Source organism: Rattus norvegicus, chromosome X (genome assembly GCF_036323735.1).
Source record: "Rattus norvegicus strain BN/NHsdMcwi chromosome X, GRCr8, whole genome shotgun sequence".
In the NCBI taxonomy this organism is placed as follows: Eukaryota; Metazoa; Chordata; class Mammalia; order Rodentia; family Muridae; genus Rattus; species Rattus norvegicus.
In genome coordinates this window covers 110,775,899-110,795,790 of record NC_086039.1, presented here as the reverse complement: position 1 = coordinate 110,795,790, position 19,892 = coordinate 110,775,899, and the positions used below count along the sequence as shown (strand labels likewise).

The following is a 19,892-nucleotide window of genomic DNA, read 5'->3' as shown; positions in this document are numbered from 1 at the left end:
TTCAGTGTATTAGCTGATGGTCTTCGTTTCTTTGGTAGAAGACACTATAAACCAAAGAATTGCTCTTCGTCCAGTGTGCTTGCACTGCCACCTTTCCAGTAGTGTTTTTAAAATATATGGTGTATTACTTTTTTTTCTTTTTTTCGGAGCTGGGGACCGAACCCAGGGCCTTGCGCTTGCTAGGCAAGCGCTCTACCACTGAGCTAAATCCCCAATCCTGGTGTATTACTTTTTTAAATGGATAAAATACAGATGGGCAGAATTGGCAATTTTCCTGAAACAAGTGAAATGAAACAGGGTGTGGGATTTGCTTCGCATCATCCAGCCAGGAGGCAATGGAGGTGGGGCGTGGACATCAAAGCAAACAGTTCAACACCTAGGTTAAACCGGTGACGATCATATTGGGTTCGTTGTAGTGAATGTCAATGAGTTGTTTTTTTAAGAAGAGTCAATGAGTGAAAATTGCTAAAAATAATAGCTTAGTTAGGTATAGGTTAGACATTTTATGTAAATACAGGAGTTTGGAAGTTGTCTACATGCTCATGGCTTTGCAGGTATCTTCAGTTCCTTGACATTTTTATCCCAGGACGTCAGGTTAAATTTGTTTGCAATCACGAGGAACATCTTGGCTTTTTGGCCCAATGTCAGGAGTTTGGCCAATGAGTGTACCTTTGCCTCTGATAAAATGGAATGAAGATAACCCGAAATGTTTGCTCTGTGACTCGACACATTAAGAATAGTTTTTTAGTTGAATTACCCAATTATATTAACTGTTGTAATTCAAATTAGATAAAAGGATTTCTGCATAAGAAGCATAATATGTAGTGAGCCTATTGATCCATGAGAAAGGTGTGCAGGAAATGTATTTTTTTAAGTATGGATGTACATTTAAGAAAAGCAGTGGAGGGGCGTGAATTGGAATTTTCCTGACAGATAAAAGAGTGATGAACACAAAAAAGATCTAATTGTTTAGATCTTTTAATTGTTTAGATTTTTAAAAGATCTAAGTTTATCTAATTAACTAGGGAAATACAAACCATTTTGCAAAAGATACATTGCTAGAAATTAAATATAATACTTTGAGCAAATGGACAGTACCTGAACCTCTCAGTTAAAAACGCACACACATTTTGCTAGGTGTAGTGGCGCATGCCTTTAATCCTAGCATTTGGCCGCAAGGTTGGCAGATCTCCGTGAATGGAGTTGCAGGCGGACTGACTAACTACATAGTGAGCTTCAGGCCACTCAAGGTTACGTAGTGTTTCAGAAAACCAATAAATAATTTGAACAAATATTTTTCTGTGCTATAGAGTACCATAGAACAAAGAGCGAAAGAAAAAGATTCCCATCAGAGAGACCTAGATGAACTGACAGTCATTCTAGAGTATTATAAAGGAGTCGTGGAGCATTTATACATCATCATTCCACTTATCTAAAGGCAAACAAAGCTTATCATGTGCAGATAATAAAAAAGGTACGATAACATGCTGCAGAACAGTTATCCCTAGAGGAAAAGGGAGTGGCTTTAGAGGAAACGTGTTATTCTGTATAAATCTATAGTGTATTTAACACTTTAAATTGCTGTTTTCTAGGTAGTTGTGTAAGTTAATAAGAAACATCTTCCCACTGGAGGATACTTACGACTATTGTATGGCAAATGCAATAGCTTGTACTGAGTAAATATTCATGTTTTGATAAAACATAACTTTTTCCCATGGAGATCTTCTGCATTTTTCTACTTTGAAAATATACATACAAGAATATAAAATACCATACTCAGAGCTGTTAACTTTCTAATGTAGATGCTTGCTTATACACAGTTGCATGCATATAGACATTTGGCATTCATAGATACAAGCAGGTATACTGTCTTTCTACAAAATTTCTTACTATACGTACTGATTTTATAACTTTCTTTTAATTTTACACCCTATTGTAGGAATCTTTGAGGATCCTATGTTTTTGAAAAAGATGAGGAAAAAAGCCAGTGCTGTGTAAATATAATATTTTTATACAAAGAGCTGGGTTTTTTTTTTTTTGACAAATTGTAATCTTGGGAAAAGCCATAGTCAACAAAAGGACATGGCCAGTGAAGTTTTATGTCCTCAACTTCAAAGCAGTTCAAGTGGTTTTGGATTAAAGTCTGAACAAGTGGCAGAAGTGTGGCACTTTTTACATGTTCTGAGAAATTATGTCAGTTGGTTTTATCATTGTGTGAACATCACAAGTTGGATTTATGCAGAACCAGGTGGTCAAGCCTACTGTATACATAGTACCCATAATTCTTTGCATTTTGTCATTCAGATATGACTGGAGCACAATGGGCTTGCTTTTACACCAACATCCTCACAAATGTAACTAACAGATTTTGCAGCAACCTTTCTAGGCAATAGGAATTTGTGAAATTCATTATAGCCGTATAAGACCACCATCATATATACATTCTTTTCATGGTTTTTCTTTTTTTTTTGTTGTTTTGTTTGTTCCTTTAATCATTTTCTACAAATTCAGTAGGACCTTTTACTTAAAAATTCTGTGTGGACAAGGTTCTTCATGTGAATATTTGTTATACTTATATTTTTGGTTGTGATCGAAACAGCCCATTTTCCAAGGCTGTCTGCATCTTAGTCTTTTGGAGTTGGATTTCATATCAGGTGGATTTTCCACTCATAGGTGTGGTTAATAGGGTCACAGATTTAGGAGAATAAGAAGGTGACAGGTATAGGAGAATTAACGTAAAGGTTCTGTAGTTGTTACTTGACTAATGAGAAAAGGTGTTGAAAAGTTTCTGGTGATCTCCAGTGGTTGTGGATGAGGCTGATGCGGGGTGGAGGCATACTGAAGCACCTGCTTTCTTTTAGTTTTTCTTCTTTCCTTTACTGTATGGTTACATTATCGCAGTGCTATGAAAAAGTCAGGACAGACTTCTGCAGGATCACTCATCTAAGGCAACCTGGAGAAGTGAACGGAGCTGTTACTGTGGAGAGGAGGGTGGGTGGGCATTACTTTTGCTTAGGCTATGGTAGTCATTGCTGCTTCAAGGTTGACCAGAAAGCTTCAACGATCTCTCAGAAACAGGAACTTGGTGAGTGAACTTAAAAACCTGTTATGGCTTAGAAGACAAGAAAGAAGGCACAGTAATGTAGCGCTGGAAAGAATCTAAGTAAAAGGTAACTGCATTCTACCTGGCCACAGCAACTATGAAGTCAAGAAGGAAGTTAAAAGAGAAGTTGAAAAACCAAAGCTTTACTGAAGGATAGACCTGAAGGGTAGTCATGGGCTGGTCAGGTAAAGATGTTTCAGAAAAGTAGAGAAAAGTAGGCCAAGCATAATGGTGTTCTTAGAGTTGGAACCAGAGACTTTCCAGTTTGAAAGTTCAGTCTAGGGCTGGAGAGATGGTTCAGTGGTTAAGAGCACTGACTGCTCTTCCAGAGGTCCTGAGTTCAAATCCCAGCAACCACATGGTGGCTCACAGCATTTTATATAGGGATCAGATGTCCTCTTCTGATGTGTAAGAAGACAGCTACACTGTACTCATATAAATAAAAGCAAAAGATTAAAAAAAAAGTTCAGTCTAGGATGGTTTTAAAGTCTTTTGGTGGAATATTTGGGGTATGGAGAGTACAGGTACCAAAACAAGACCAAAAAGTTTTCAGAAATTATTTGGATTTGCTAGGCCCAGACAATTTTTTTTACAAGATGTATTCGTTGCTTTTTCTGTTGCTGTGATAATGTGCCATGATCAAAAGCAACTTACTGAAAAAAAAGTTCCCCTCTAGAGGGGTAGGATCCCATCATGGAAGGCAGCAGGGAAGCAGACACGGGAAGCAGACACGGCAGCAGGAGCAGGGAACTCAGATTCTTACATCTTCAACCTTGAACATGAAGCAGAAAGAGTGACTTGCCTCTCAGAGCCCACCCCAGTGCTATAATTCCAGTAGGGCTGTATCACTTTCTCAAACCAACTGGGGGGCCAAATGTTCAACTTTCTGACCCTCTCATTCAAAGCATCACACAAAGGTAGGTTAGAATTATTTTGGAGACAAGCTGTTTCCAGATTTGGAACCTAGAAAAGGCAAGACTCAGGTGCACCTTTTGTGAGTTATGCAACCCTTAATTGGGAAGCCATGTGGGGTTTATTTCTACAAATAGAAATGTCGATCGGCACTAACATCTTCATTTAAACACAATTATACATTCTATACTTTTTATAAAAACAAAATGACTGATCTGAGGATGTTGTAGTTTTCATTTTTAGTGTCAAGTATATAAGGCCAGGATTTTCATAAGCAACTAACTTTTAAAAATTATATGGGTTAGGGTTAGGGTTATGTTATATAATCTATAAATAAATGTATATTACTTTTATTACATTATATTATACATTATATTATATATAATATATTTTATATTATAATAAATATATGTATTACTTTTTAATATTTTGTTGATTACCAAGAGATAACTATTAATTTTTATATGGAGTATCTTTCTTTTCCAAAGAATTCCTCTTATCTGTAGTTTCACTTTTGAGTTTTCAGTTACCCACATCCAGCTAGAAAATCTTAAATGGAAACTTCCAGAAATGAACAATTCATGGGTTTTAAATACATTTTACCGCAGTATTTTTTGTTATAATTACTTTACTAGTCCCTATTGCTGTTAATCTTTCTCTGCCAAAATCCCAAACTAAATTTTATTATAGGGATGTTCCACAAGGAAACACGAGCATGGATAAAGTGTGGTACTGTCCACAGCTGCAGGCATTTAAGGAATGTCTTCTATTTTCCTCCCTGGATAACAGGGGTGAGCACTATACCTCCTTACAGGTGGTAACACCTTAAAGTACAGACTGTTTCAGAAGAGATGACTGAAAAACGGACACCTTTGCAGTGACTTTCCTACATTCTTTTTAATCCCTGATTGAGTCATTTATGTTTTGAGACCGAATCTCAATATGTACCTGAAGTTATCCTGGAGATAACACTCGGCTTGTTATTTGTGTGCATGCGCCTTTGCACACATGGAGGTCTGAGGACAGTATTTGAGAACAGGCTCTCTCCTGCAGCCTTGTGGACTCCGGGGTTCAGACACAGTCAGGTCTGCACATGGTGCCTCTACCCACCGAACCCTCCTGTTGGTCCTGTTGCTGTATGTAAGCCACATGACTTTTGTAGCTTAGCCATCTCTTTACAGTTTTTTTGGGGACTTGCCTAGGTAGAACTCAATGAATAATAGTGGGATTAAAAAGATATTTGTCCCCAGCACAGTAGGGGTTTAATAGTGGGGGAGAAATAGAAAAAAGGCCCCACGGATAGATGGCGCTAGCTGTAGTATTTCTGAGAAAAATTCTTTTGTTTCAGGATAGCTGCCCACTTCCTGTCTTCTGTGCCACCCTACATTTCTACCATGTTCTTTGGCTATATGAACTCTTTTCTCTTTAGTGGGTAGCCTAGTGCTGAAATGATTAACATTTAGTAAAATGGGGGATTATTTGTAAGTAACAACTTTTGGGTAGCTGGTACATTTCTCAAAACAACATTAACTGTAAGGACCATATTATTTTGGTTTTATCTTTAGAGGGAGAAACTTTCCAACTATATGTCTTGAACATGGGTGGGGGGCTTGTGATTGTGCCTGTCTTTAATTGAAGGACCACATTGCTCAAGACACTTGCCACAGGAAGGGGGAGGTAGATGATGTACAAGGTCATTACCAAAGATAAGGGGGAAGTGACAGGGAAGGTCTGGACTCTGGGTGTACTTTGAATTGTGAAAAGCATACATTTGCAATTCAGTTTGTTCTAAGATATTTAGAGAACAAGTTGAGTCAACCTAACACAAGCTGGAGTCATCTGGGAAAAAGGAAACTCAATTGAGAAAATGCCTTAGTTAGATTGCCCACTGGCAAGTTAGTTGGGTATTGTTTTGATTAATGATGGATGTGAGAGGGCCCAGCCCATTGGTAGGTGGTCCTGGATTGTTTCAAAAAGCAGGCTGTGCAAGCCATGAGGAGCAAGCCAGTGAACAGCGTTCCTTTATTTTTATTATTGTACTTCAGTTCATTGAGTTCCTGCTCTGACTTCCTTGAGTGATAGACTATAAGCTATAGATGAAACAAACCCTTTCCTCCTCTAGTTGCTTTTGGTCACGGTATTTATCAAGGCAATTGGAAGCAAAGTAGGGCAGCTTTCTTATGCTAACTAGAATGTGAAGCTCTGCAGTGTTAAACTTGATGAACGTAGTCTCCAGCAAATATTCGCTACCGTAACTATAAAATGAGTATTGTGTAAGATTCATAATGGAACTGAGATGACTTGGACGTAGTGACTTTGATTACAGTTTTTTTTTTCTCAGCTGACGTTTATTTCTCTAGTTTTGCATCATTCCTAGCTCAGCTCAGAAAACAAACCATTTAAAATATTTTCTGGATGACGTAACACATTATTACGAAAAATCATGGGAATTATTTGTTTTGTTTAGGAGGAGAGACTATAAATTTAAGATGGAAAATTTTTAGGCTTGTCAGCTGATTTTGGGGAGAGGAGGTTGGAGAGATAGTTCAGCAGTTAAGAGCACTGGGCAGCTCTTCCAGAGAACCCAGGTTCAATTCCCAGCACCTACGTCAGCTCACAACTGTAACTCCACTTCCATGCGATCTGTCAGCCTTACACAGATGTACACACAGGCATAATTCTACTGCACATCAAAATAAACAGATCTTATAAAAAAAGAAAAATGGCAGTTCAAAGTTGGTCTGAGGGTATGCAGATTCTCTACCACATGCCCACCTTTTGGACCATGGAACAAGATGTTGTCATTGACAGAGTTTATGTTTGAGAACTGGACAATTGAGAGTCGCAGTAACAAATTGTAAAATCGGTTCATAATGTGTATGACTTTATGTTGGACCAGATTTCCAACTCTGCTTGCCCACATCCAGCCCAGAGGCTGCAGGCTGTTACTCTGTTCATAGTTTAGTTCTCAGTCAGGTCTGAGGGTACTCCTTCCCTGTGGTTTCACTGACACTGCCTCAGTGCTGAGGAAAGATGTGGATTTTACCTGGACTGGGCTCTTGGCTCTCAACCTCAGTTCTCCTTTCAGGCACGTTTGTCCTGGAAATTGTAAGATAATGGCATCAAAAAGTACCTTTCTCCTCTTTTAAAAGATCATCGGTCTGGAGAGAGAGCCTTGGTAGTTAGGAACCCTTGTTGCTCTTGCGTGGGACTCCTGTTTAGTTCCCAGAGGCCACATAGAAGCTCACAAAACTCCAGTTCTGGGGACCCAGTGCTCTCTTCTGTCCTTCATGGGTACTGGGCATGCATATGGCGTACAGCTATATGTGCAGGCAAAACACAAACATAAGAAAAATAAATATAAATCTAAATAGTTATAACTGCAAGTCACTCTGACAGACAGCAGAGCTTAAGGGGTTAGTTACGTAGTTAAGAGGTAAGAGAACATTTCACAACATCCTATCAAGCTGCTGACCTTGGCCTTGCTTTTGAAGAAGGGTAAGCAGCAGATTGCTCCACACACATGAAAAGGCAAAGTACTTTTCTTTGCTGCTGTTGACATTGGTTACAGATGCTGCAAGGAGGATTGGATTACTGCCTACTTTCAAGATGACATTTGACATTAAATGATCATAGGCATAAATGCAGAGGGGCATCTTAAAGGCACTTTGAATTTCCGATCCAGCAGAAGCTAAATGTATTTGGGTTTATGGACAGTATTTATCAGCACTGAATACCCCTTTTAAGTCTGGCAGGTTTTGTTTCTTAGCTGACCACTGTATGTGAATTCATAGATCACTTTCCTTTTTAAAAAGGTCATTCATTGAGATGAAAGAAGGCTGTGCCTCTGCTTGGTATCTTCTAGTACTCTGACACTTCATTTCGAACTGGTTCTTATGTAGTTTTTACTTTATTTTTCAATGCCTGAGAGTATGCTATGAAAATGCTATACCCCCAGCTGTGTACACCCAGCCCTAAGCTTTTATTTTAGCAGTCTGCATATGTGTCATGTAGTAAATACCTAGGTAATAAAATCTCCCTTGGCTATGTTCCACCATGTATCTAAATTATTCCAGATTTTACACTTCCTAAAATAATATAACCAGGTGGGGGCGTTGTTTGTAATGGTTGACTGGTCAATATATGAGATGGGTCAGGACCTTTAAGCTTGTTTGTATCTTTTTAAAAAAGATTTATTTATTTTATGTATGTGAGTATACTGGCACTGTCTTCAGATACACCAGAAGAGGGCATCAGATCCCATTACAGATGGTTGTGAGCCACCTTGTGGGTGCTAGGGATTGAACTCAGGATCTCTGGAAGAGTGGTCAGTGCTCTTAACTGCTGAGCCATCTCTCTGAGCTCCTTATTTGTGCTTTTTGGCATGACATTTTTCATTCCTCTGTGCTCTTTTAGAGCCTCATTCACTCTTTATTGTGCACATGTTTTCATGGCCTGACATTTCAATGAACTTTTAAAATAAAATTGGTTTTAAGTAAGCAAGCCAGATAATCCTCCTTTTTTAACAGTAGCAGGTATAACTGGATATTCAGTAGCTGCTATTAATAATTAAAAAGTCTGTAACCATCTAGTTGGCTGAGAGGATTGCCTTGTTTGTGACCTTCTCTTGGTGTACCTCTTTATCTATATCAGGCTGCTGTCCTAAAATGTTGTTTATTGAACACCAAGTTCCATTAGGGCAGAGTACAGTTTATGAAATATTTCTTGAACAAATGCTTGCACATGCATTTGTAACTACTAAGGATTTGGGAAACTAGATTTTTTTTTAATGTGAAAGAAAAGAGTTTTCACTGACTGTATTTTAACTTTAATTCCTCTCCCACTCAATTCTCCATGTTGTGGTAGTTACAAACCCATCAGGAAATCCTTAAGGATTTGTCTCCTGCTTCAGTAAACTTGGTCCAGCAGAATCACATCATGTATATTTAAGGGAAACCAACAATATCATCGTCTCTACAATTTTGTGTTGTAATGTTACAAGGTGTGATGGCTCAGTGATCAAGGGTTTGGTTTATGTGTTGTTAGCATCCTTAGGGATGGTTTAATCAAATGACTTCTTTCTTAACCACTGAGCCATCTCTCCAGCCCTGTAGTGAATGTTTAACTGTTTTCTGTGGTTCACCTTGAATTTTGCAAATGCTCTCCAGGTTTTTCTGATCCGCCTTTCTCTACTGAGAATCTCCATATTTAGAAGAGTAGGCTGACAAATCTTTAGGCCGAAGTGCTAACTTCCACAAATCTCTGATAAAAATAACATACTTAAGACACATGATTAGAGAACCTGAACTTCAATGCCTGTCAGTATGGAAATTGACTGGGGCTTTCAGCTTAAGCCCTGTAAACCAACCTGATAGTTCTGTCTCTAGGGTTCCTTTTTGTGTTGTGTAGATAGTGACAATGCTGCCACCCAGTGGCAGTTTATAGACACTGCTGTTACTGATTCACTGTTTCCCACCATTTCAAATACTTTTTCTTATAGGTTCTTCTGTGTTCATGGTTTCATGTTCTGCTTTTGTTCTCTCCTCATGCCACTGATACTGAAACTCAGGGTTTCAGCTGATACTCAGGGAGCTGAACACGAGCTGCATAATGTGGTTCTGATAGTTTAGTTAAATAAAGACTTTGGAATATGGGACACGATAATAATACGAAGCGTAAACATATCGGAGTGGATTCTTGTTTGCTCCGCTTTATGAAGTTATGGCCCTTTGCACAAAAGGGCACATGCTTGGGATTTGTAAGAACATGACACTTCCTCTTTTGATATTTAGTGAAAAGCTTATTATATAAGCAGAAACACTCCTATAAATATATGAAGATGCTCACACTTCAGCGTAGCAGGAAAGATATAACTTAGAAATTCTTCTCCCTATATTTCTCCTTGCCGTTGTCTGCCTGGTCACTCGCATTCAATAGTCACTCAAGGAATACTTACTAAGCAATCTACTTGGAGCCTGCTCTGCACCTGTATGATGCTTTCCAGTGTAGAACGGTGATCAAGACAAGCAGGGGCTCCATCTTCAATGAGAGCGAAAGCAGAACACGAGCAGAAGCTTAAGTGCGGACAGAACTCAAGGGCCAGTGTCAATTGCATGTGATGGAGATGGACAGTCAGGGAGGGCTTTCTACCAGTACTGCTTAAATGAAGACTCAAAGGAAGCCAGAAAAAAGAATAGAGTGTTCATGGCAGAAGAAAACATATGTGGTAGGAAAGAAGGTAAAAGACAAAAGTTAATCCTTTTGAGAAAGTGTAAGTTCATCATGGCTAAAGTGATGGGCACTAGTTGTGGTCTCTCCATTTTATAGTTGTGGTCATGAGCTAGGAGATCACCAACCTCCAGTAAGTGTCCGAGCCAGCAATTGAAGATAGGCTGTCTAGTTGTGGCATACTGACCCGCTCGCTGTGCAGGCTGCCTTTCAGCTGGGCTGCAGTGTCATATTGGAGACTTAGGCTTGGGTGAAACACTGCCTGCGAGCCAGCGCTTTCCGCTCTCGCTCTCCTCCGCTCTCCGCTCTCGCTCTCCTCCGCTCTCCTCCGCTCTCCGCTCTCCGCTCTCCGCTCTCATTTCATAGCATGCTGTTAGGCTGCATTGCAGACACAGTTTATTCTATTTCAGCTGGCATTTATAGGATCTGCATTAGTTTACAGACATTCAGATTTGCTTTAGTCTTTTCGTCTTTGGCTGGCAGTCAAACAAGCTTTGTTTGACATGCATCCTAAGGTTTCCAGAAAATTGTAGATGGGAAATTATAACCAGTCATGTATTTTTTTTTACCACTACCCCTCCCTCACACAAGATGTTCATTATTTGCAAAGGTAGAAATTTTAAAGGTTGATTTCCGAAGTTAACTTACCAACATTTTGTCGTTGATTTTTAAAGTTAAATTGGAACTCGGTTTCAATATTTTGAACTATTGTCTTTTAAGCGTGTACGAATGTAAAAATCAAAACGACATGGAGACATTTCTTCCAGTGCGCCTGTTTTTTTTTTTTTATTTCATCTTAAAATATAAACCTTTAAGATGAAGAATTTAATTTGGAATCAACAAGGCGTTATTCTAGGTTTTGGCTAGATTGTAAATGTTTACTTATATATAAACTAATATTGTAGATTTTGGAAGATGCGAGCGTATGTGCACACGTGCGTGAAGGAGGAAGAAGTCGGGGGCGAGAGGCAGACGTGCCAGTGTGTGTAATGCTATATAGCTAGTGTTCTCACTCTTTACATAGCATACATGGATTCAAAGAGGAGTTGGAACCTGTAAGTGGCTTTTGTATAGTGAAGGCTGGCTTTGCTTACTATGGCCATATATCTATATTTGCTGTATGTGCAGCTAGGCCCTGTTGGGGTTATTGCAGGACACTTTCATAGACGCCTTGACCTTACAGGAAGTGAGATTACTTAATGGTATTTTACCGCTGCCTGAAACATTGTGAAATGAAAACTTTGAGGGAGTTGAAATGATTCAGCCTTTTCTGCATCCTACTTTGAGAAGTCAGCCAGGACACATTTGTAAGGTATCACATTTCCTTGCAAGGTCTAAAGCAAGACTGTTTGGTAAAGCGATAGTGTCCAAAGTTTTGAGTATCTGTTACCAGAGGCCCGAGATTAAGCACTAAGAAAGGGTTCACTACTGAAATCCCTTCAAAGACCCTCTGATTACTCTGTAGCGATACTCTGTATTCTACACACAGACATTAGAAGGGTTAGCCAGTTATTATGGAGTCGTCTTCTATTTTTTGTATTCTTGTTTGGTTTAATAGGAAAGGTAAGTGGAGCTGTGAGGTCCACAGACATTAACACTTTTGTTTGTGTGTGGAATGTTTCATACTTGGTGGCTTTTTAATGCCATTTATTTATTTAGTTGTAGTTGAAATGTTTCTGGGGTGACTCACGTGGGACCGCAACAGTAATATTTTTTTCCTAGTATTTATTTACTTATTTGTGCTGAGGAATGGAAGTAAGGCACTTGGCCTACTAGGTAAGCACTCTTCCACTGACCTGCACTTTCCACTGACCTGTAGTAACACAGTGATTCTGTTAGCCTCATTTTAACATAGGAAATGGCTAAGATACTTAGTTTTAGCAAAAAGCATTGTAGTTACAATAAGGAGAAAGGTTTCACTTTGAATCTGGTTTAAAAATGGAAATACCGGGTGGTGGTGGTGGTGGTGCACAATTAACTTTAATCCCAGCACTCAGGAGGCAAAGGCAGGCAGATCTCTGAGTTTGAGGCCAGCCTGGTCTACAGAGTTCTAGGACATTCAGAGCTATAGGGAGATATTCGATCTTGAACCCCCCCCCCAAAAAAAAAGAAAGAAAAAACAAGGAAGTATTCAATATACTTGTATGAATATTTGAAATCTGTTTTGGCTTTTAAGTTTCACTTATTCTGAGTTGGTTCAAATACTTTGGGGACATAATAATTGTCACTTATCAACACACAGAAATCTATTAGCATACATTAGAAATAACTGAAAGACCTCCTTATTATTAGTGAAACGTGGAACATGTTCTCTGTGGAAAAATCTAGGACAAATCTAAGGATAAAATTTTAAAAAAGCCACCTATCATTCTACAATCTGGACATTTTGACGTGTTGCATAGATGAGTTTCAGAAAGTTGCCTTTGTCCTTGATTTTCTATCTATAAACACCATTTTTTAACCATTCTGCATTTGGTGATTGTATAGTATTTGATACCATGAACACGTTATTTTACTAGTCTCCATTCAAAGTCTTTCCTAGTTTACCTCTTATCTCTGTCACAGTGGCTATATTTCACTTTCTTGTGTGTGTGTGTGTCTGTGTGTGTGCGTGCGTATCATTTCCAAAAGACATTCCTATAGGAAGGTCATGAAATGAATTAATAACAATGTGTGTGAAGGCCTCTTTTTTTTTTTCTTTTTTTCGGAGCTGGGGACCGAACCCAGGGCCTTGCTAGGGCCTTGCTCTTTCTAGGCAAGCGCTCTACCACTGAGCTAAATCCCCAACCCCGTGAAGGCCTCTTAATACACATCGCCAAATTCTTTTTTATAAAACATATTTAAGTTTATACCTCACTCCTCTTTTTTGAGACAGGGTTTCTCTATAGCCCTGGTTGTCCTGGAACTCACTCTGCAGACCAGGCTGGCCTCGACTGGAGGGCTCTGCCTCTTTGAGTGCTGGGATTAAAGCAGGTACCACCACACCTGGCCACTCTCTATTCTCTTTAACATCATATTTAACAAAAGCTCCTTTTTATCTGACTCGGGTATCAATTTTTGTTGTCCTTATATTTGATGAAACTGTCTTACCTGTTTTATCAAATAAAAATTGTTCATGCAGAACTGGAAGTAGGTGCATGGGAATGGAAATACTAGACTGTAAAGCGCCGGGGACACTTTCAGGAATAGGCTGTGTTTTAAGACCTTGTTTCTAAAGATTTTCTTTAATAATTTACACAGGAAGTCAGAAATATTTTCCTAAAATTCCAATCACTTATTGCTCATTGTATTAGTCATTTTTATGTGACTTTTTATAACTTCCTGGATAATTTTTTTTTTTACAAGTTTTGTGGAAAAACATGACTGTAGTATTTTCTCACCAAGTAACAAGCATTTCCTGGAAGTATTAATCAGGTTTTTACTATTTTAAGTGAAAGCTTGGGAAACCTGGACTCATCCCCGGGGTTAGCACACTTCTTGAGTCACCTTACCAGGCAGCAACTTCATTCAGTGGCTACCGTCCTGCAGTTTATTCTCTAGGATATTTGAGGCGGTGTGATGTAATAGCAGTGTTCATCTATGAAAAGCTTCTCCCACCTAGTGCCTGTTTCAAAACAGTCAAGCTGGATCTGCCACAGGTAGTAGAACAAGTCAGGCTCCTTCAAGTAAACCGACTTAAGAAATGTGTGCTCAAAAGCCTTCTGGTAAAGAAAGGAGTAGACTTGTTTTGCATACTCATTGCTACACATACTCATTTTGATTCATTATAAGTTGGAGAGCCATCATAGCTACACACACAATTATTCTACAAATAGACAGGAATTAATATTCTATCTTTTAAGGGTTCTGAGGCATGATTGACATATATAAGTTGAATGTGTGTGTGTGTGTGTGTGTGTGTGTGTGTGTGTGTGTGTGCATTGGCACTTGTATGGTATGTGTGTGTGTTTTAAGACAGGGTTTCTTTGTATCTTGGCCATCCTAAAACTAGCTCTCTCTAGATCAGGCTGGCTTCAAACTCAGCGGTTCACCTGTCTTTGCCTTCCTGGCTGGGATTAAAAGCATGAACCACCACTGCCCAGCAGAAGTTAAATATATTTAATGTGCACAGCTTGATAAGTTTACTGATAAGTGTACACTACAAAATCATCAGCACAGTCTGTACAATAAACCAATCCATCACCCTCTGAATTTTCTAATCTAATTATTGCATATAGCTGACATCAGTACTTTGCAGCTCTCTCTTTTAAGTGTACAAGACAGTATTGTTATCTATAGTCACCATATTGCAGAATAGATCTTTAGGAAATATCTTGCATAACTGAAACTTTGTTCTTTGACGGCTGCAACCTTATTTTCCCCTCAGATCCTGGCAAACTACTGTTCTATCCTTTCTCTGTCTCTGTCTCTGTCTCTCTGTCTCTCTGTCTCTCTGTCTCTCTGTCTCTCTGTCTCTCTGTCTCTCTGTCTCTCTGTCTCTCTGTCTCTCTCTCTCTCTCTCTGAATTTCGCTCATTTTGATTCTGTGACACTTCTATGTCTGGCTTATTTCCGTTAGCTTAATGCCCCGCTGGTGTATCTATTTCCTTTTAAACTGAGTTTACGTCTATCCTGGTATTTTTTTTCTGGTGTTGTGTGGTCTGTAATCGTAGCACTGAGGAGGATGGGTATTAGGATTGCCAAGTCTGAGGCCAGCCTGGGCTACACAGAAAGGTTATACTTAAAATACCTGCTTCTTTGGTCTCTGAATCCCCTAATGTTGCTAATAAGGAGAGGAATTTGTCTACAATTTGTCTCAGTTGAAACCTGGAACTCATCTTGTAGCTTAGACACTAAAGCTGTATCGTGCTGTGTACTAATTGCCTGGGGGAGGAGTTACATAAAATAATAGGTAGTAATTGGCTTACTAGCTTGGATGAGTTTCTCTTGGCATTAAAACTAGATTGTCAGTAGAGCTTAGATAAATATATGGTTCTAGTATATAACCAAATATGGCTTCAAAGTAAATAATTATAAATGTCATGAGTATACTACAAATTTAGCCCTGCAAAGAAATATTTACTGCCATGATATGCAATCCATATATAGTTTTACATAAAAAATAACATTTGTGAGTCAACACTAAAGATCTAAAGATTGCTTAGCTAAAATGAATTTTCATCTTCCTAAACTATAGCAAACAGCTTTTGTCTTAAGTGTGTTTTCAAAATGCCCATTGAAAAGAATGGGAAAAGCACCTAAAAAAATAGTTTCGAACAAATGAAGAATGATGTGAGCTGTAGGGAAAAAATAATGGCTCCTGCCAGGAGGTAGTTTCTGTTATCCATCTTATGAAATATTTGATGCTTTTTACGAGACTGTCAGGTACAGACATAATTCGACCTGGTCCTTGCTCTTAAGATAACACCAGATAATATCATTCAACTATTTGGAGAGCTTTAGGAGTTCAAAGAGGAGTAGGCATTTTAGCCTAGCGAAGCTTTGGGACACAATTCTGTGTAGGGCATGAATTAAAATCCCTCAAACAAGAGCACTTCCAAGAACCAGAATTTTTCAGGTAGTTAATGATAGATACTTTTGCTTTTAAAGTAACAAAATATTACATCTCTAAATTGTTTGTTTGTTGGAAACAGGGTCTCACCACGTAACCCTGGCTGACTTGGAACTTGCCATATAGAATAGACTTGTCTTATACTCACGGAGATCTACCTGGCACCTCTTCTTTAAGGTGTATGCCACCATACCTGGCTTTTGTTTTACTATTTGTAATAAATATTAACATTTTATCAATACATATTTGAGGCCATGCAATATCCAGTTTTTTTTTAGACTTATTGTATGTATATGAGTACACCGTCACTCTCTTCAGACGCACCAGAAGAGGGCATTAGATCCCATGAGCCACCATGTGGTTGCAGGGAATTGAACTCAGAACCTCTGGAAGAGCAGTCAGTGCTCTCAACCACTGAGCCAGCAATAGCCAATTTCAACTCCCCTTCCCCGCCCCCTTGGTTCTGGCATTCACAGATTTGTGGGTTCAGGCAGTGTACATGGAGTCCAGAGGAGGACATTGTGAGACAGACCCCCACAACTATAGTTACAGGTAGTTGTAACCTACCCAGTTTAGGTGCTGGGAACTGCACTCTGCAAGAGCAGTAAGAACTTTTAGCCACCCCTAGGCCTTCTATCCAGTATATATTTCTTATTTTATGGAAAAATTGGAAGATACTGAATTTGCATGAAAATGTGAAAATCATACAAATATTAAAACAGCTAGACTTAATATTGTGGCATAAATGTTGTGAATATGTAAAACTAAAACATGCACGTATTTCATGATGGAGATTTTTTTTTCATTCACAAGTTTTTATCAACATAGGATTATCTATTTCCTTAATAATATGTATAAAACACCACTATTGCTAAGGAATGTGTTTTGGATTGGCCTGGTGTGAGTTTACCTTTAGGTTTGAACACAATGTGCTGCTTTCTGTAATATTTTCCCACTTGTCTCTGAAACATCTTATTTTCAACCTAACATTGATGCGTGAGATATGAAATCCAGGAGACCAGCTCATACCTGGACCATGTCCAGTAGATGCTATCACGTGTTTAGTATTTACTTGACTTTTCAAAGAATGTTTTTAAATTATTGGTTAACAGACTGATTTACTTACAGAGAGGGTCCAAACCAAACACTGTAATGGTTTGTTTGTTAAGTCTGTTTCCAACTATGAGGTTATCTGAAGTTTAATAGCACTGCTGTGTATTAGTAACACTTTGGGATCATGTTTGGAAAAAAAATCATTTGTTAACCTCTCTTGTTAGCTTTATGGATGTGGTTTTTCTCCCTTGTATTTGGTGGATTAAAATTTCTCAGTTCTTTCTCTTGTGTAATCGTACACATTTGGCACGAAGTTTCCATACTACCAAGCTATTATTCAGTAGAAACAAACCATATTCTATGCTTTCAGTGTGTGAAAATTTTGCTAGGCTAAGCCATTTCAACTTCCTTATTAAAAACACTTGTGTATTCATGAAAAATTCTGAGTAAGGTTTACTTCAGAATGCCCCTTGCTTGAACTCCTGTAATTATTCCTTTGAATCAGGCACTCATCTTAGTAGTTAGTAGTTTATCCTTGGTAACTGGCGTATCCTGAGCTAAGGGGAAAAGAAAGTGTGGGCTCTCACCTGGTTTTGTTTGGCAAAGATGGATGTCCCATGTCACTGTACCAATAAATGTTTCTCACTGCAGATCCCAGGAGATTGACCTGTTCTTAAAAGTGAAAGAAGAAATCTGTAAGTATGACACATACTCATTCTTCAGGACTTATAATTGTATCCACATTTTGAGGCTATTAAGGGAAGAAGTTACCAATATCTATAATGTTAAAAAAAGACAATATTGGGGAAAGAAAAATGAGAAAATATACTTACTTTATGTAATTTCTAGAGTTTCACCCATATGTCACTCAAGGGGAACAGTAATTAAATCCTTTCTTTGAGTCTTATTCCAAAGTGGAGTTGTACATCAGAGTTTCAATTTTGAGTACTAATGTGGCCAAGCTAGTTTTGGCAGCCTGCATGGCTTTCTTGTCTGTAAAATGGGCTGAATAGAAAGCGCACAACTGCCGATGGATTGTAGCCATTTTTGCGCATCTCAGAGATTGACGCTTCTTGTACCTTAGTGGTTATTTGTCAAATGGATGTAAATATCTCTCTGGTGTACATACGCTTACATCTCAGCATTGTCTTTAAGGTGTTTATTTCTGGACCATGATGTGGAGAGTCAGATGCAACAGAGCAGAACACTGGAAGTCATACTGTTTGAGATTTAGAACTTGAGAATAACCTGGTTCAGTGGTTCCCAAATAAGAGATTTTTAGGCTAGTGTTACCCAATGGAGAAGTTTTTACTAGTCTGCTCGGAAGCAGGGCCCAAAGGAACAGTAGGTGTGAATTCTCTTTTTAATACTGGCCATCTGCAGTGTAAAGGCTATACAGGTCTCAGTTCGAAGGGGTAAGCATTTACTTTTATAAAATGACGGTGAAAGTAAGTGGTAGGGGGTATTTTTAACACCCACACCTGACAACAAAAAAACTCTGTCATTCATTGCCCTTTAAAAGCAAAACTAGACTTTGTGTTGAAATCTCAACCCAACTTTCTAATTTTATAGATGAGAAATGACTGGCTCATTTGTTTCTGACAGCTCAGCAGCTCTGACGTTGCCTGTCTAGTATTTCTGGTCTTTTGAGAATCAGTTTCATTGTTCATAAGCTATGAACTTGAAACAGAAGATGAAGTAGTTCTTCTTCTCTCCTAATGACTGATTTCCAAGCCTGAAGAAATTCAGCAGATTGAGGGTTCTTACATGTTTAAATCAATGGCCACTCGTTAGTTTGCTTTAGAAGGATCTTAAACATGGCCACAGAGGAAGCCAGAACTAGCTAGCTGTTTCCTAAGGTTCTGTGCTGCTGCTTGTTTGACAAAGTAGGTTAGCGTATCAGTAAGCTTAGCATTTCCCTTGGGAAAGAAGATAGGGGTAGGGGGTGGTCAGTATATCAAGCCTCTATAGTTATCTCTCAGAGAGGACTACCTTCTTTTTTTCTTGTTGTACCCCTATCTAAGCACACAGGTGCACATTTATAGCAACCGACACACAGTGATTGATCTAGGCTGCAGGAGAAATGCTCTCAAGGTGAGGAGTAGGAGTTTTCAGCAAGTTGGCAGAACTCCTGACCAGTTAATGCTCAGACGTTTTCAGACCCTGCTCTGTAGCACTTTGGAGGCTGTCCATCATTCATCATAACTTTGCTCCAGCTATCTCAAAATAGGTTTCAAAATAAAAATAATTTCCTTATTGCCTTTGCCTTACTCACCTTGGTGAGACATGGGCCAGGTAAGCAACATGAATGTAAGAAGAAAGAACCAAGTTGTCTGGAGTCCTGACCTTAATGTGGACATGCTAGTAGTTTCTTTTCCCATGGCTATTTTTCTTTTTGTATGTGACTTTGTGTAATTTTTTTTTTCAGTCAAGAACTCATTTTTTTTAATGTCCAAAGCACTTGTAATGAATAGTTAAAGTGGCATCCAGAGGTTATCTCTTGTACCCTTTTCTCCTTTACTCCCATTGACTGGCCATGTTTTTCTGGTTAATCAACTTGGGTTGTAATAGCACGCTTTGCTAAGTCGGTGCCACCTTCTAGTACATTTCTCCTCCACATTCTCCTCCTTAACTATGTCTTAAATTATCCACAGTCAATTACCAACTGAAGAAATAGACATATTTAAAAATCAATTCTGTCTCATCACTTAAAATGAGTACCAGACATCTAGTCCCACACAGTATAGCTGTGCAGTGTGTAGGCAGTAACATTGTCTCCTAAATCTCCACGTTTCAACATACAGATAGGATCCCGATAATATCAACCTATGACCTAGATGAAACATCTGATGCCTGCTGGGGATCTTTTTAAGGCATTATGGGAGGGAGGGAGCTCACACTAGATCATGAGCAAGCATCTTCACCATGGCTGCTGGGTTGCTTTCTTTCCTGGGAAAAGCTGGGAAGAGACTGGCAGGATGGCGACTTCAGGAGTTAACGCTTCTCCAGGTGATAAAGGAAATAGGTTTGGTTAATCTTGTGAGGG

General features: G+C 38.8%; 1 protein-coding gene across 9 annotated transcripts in view; it reads left to right on the top strand.

Moving 5' to 3' along the window:
• The window catches only part of Acsl4 (acyl-CoA synthetase long-chain family member 4), a 63,784-nt gene that overhangs the window by 7,626 nt on the left and 36,266 nt on the right, over nucleotides 1-19,892 (top strand). For all 9 annotated transcript variants that reach the window (XM_039099394.2, XM_006257314.5, XM_006257316.4 and 6 more), the window contains 1 exon segment: nucleotides 17,498-17,541. The gene's annotated coding sequence lies outside the window, so the exon portion shown is untranslated.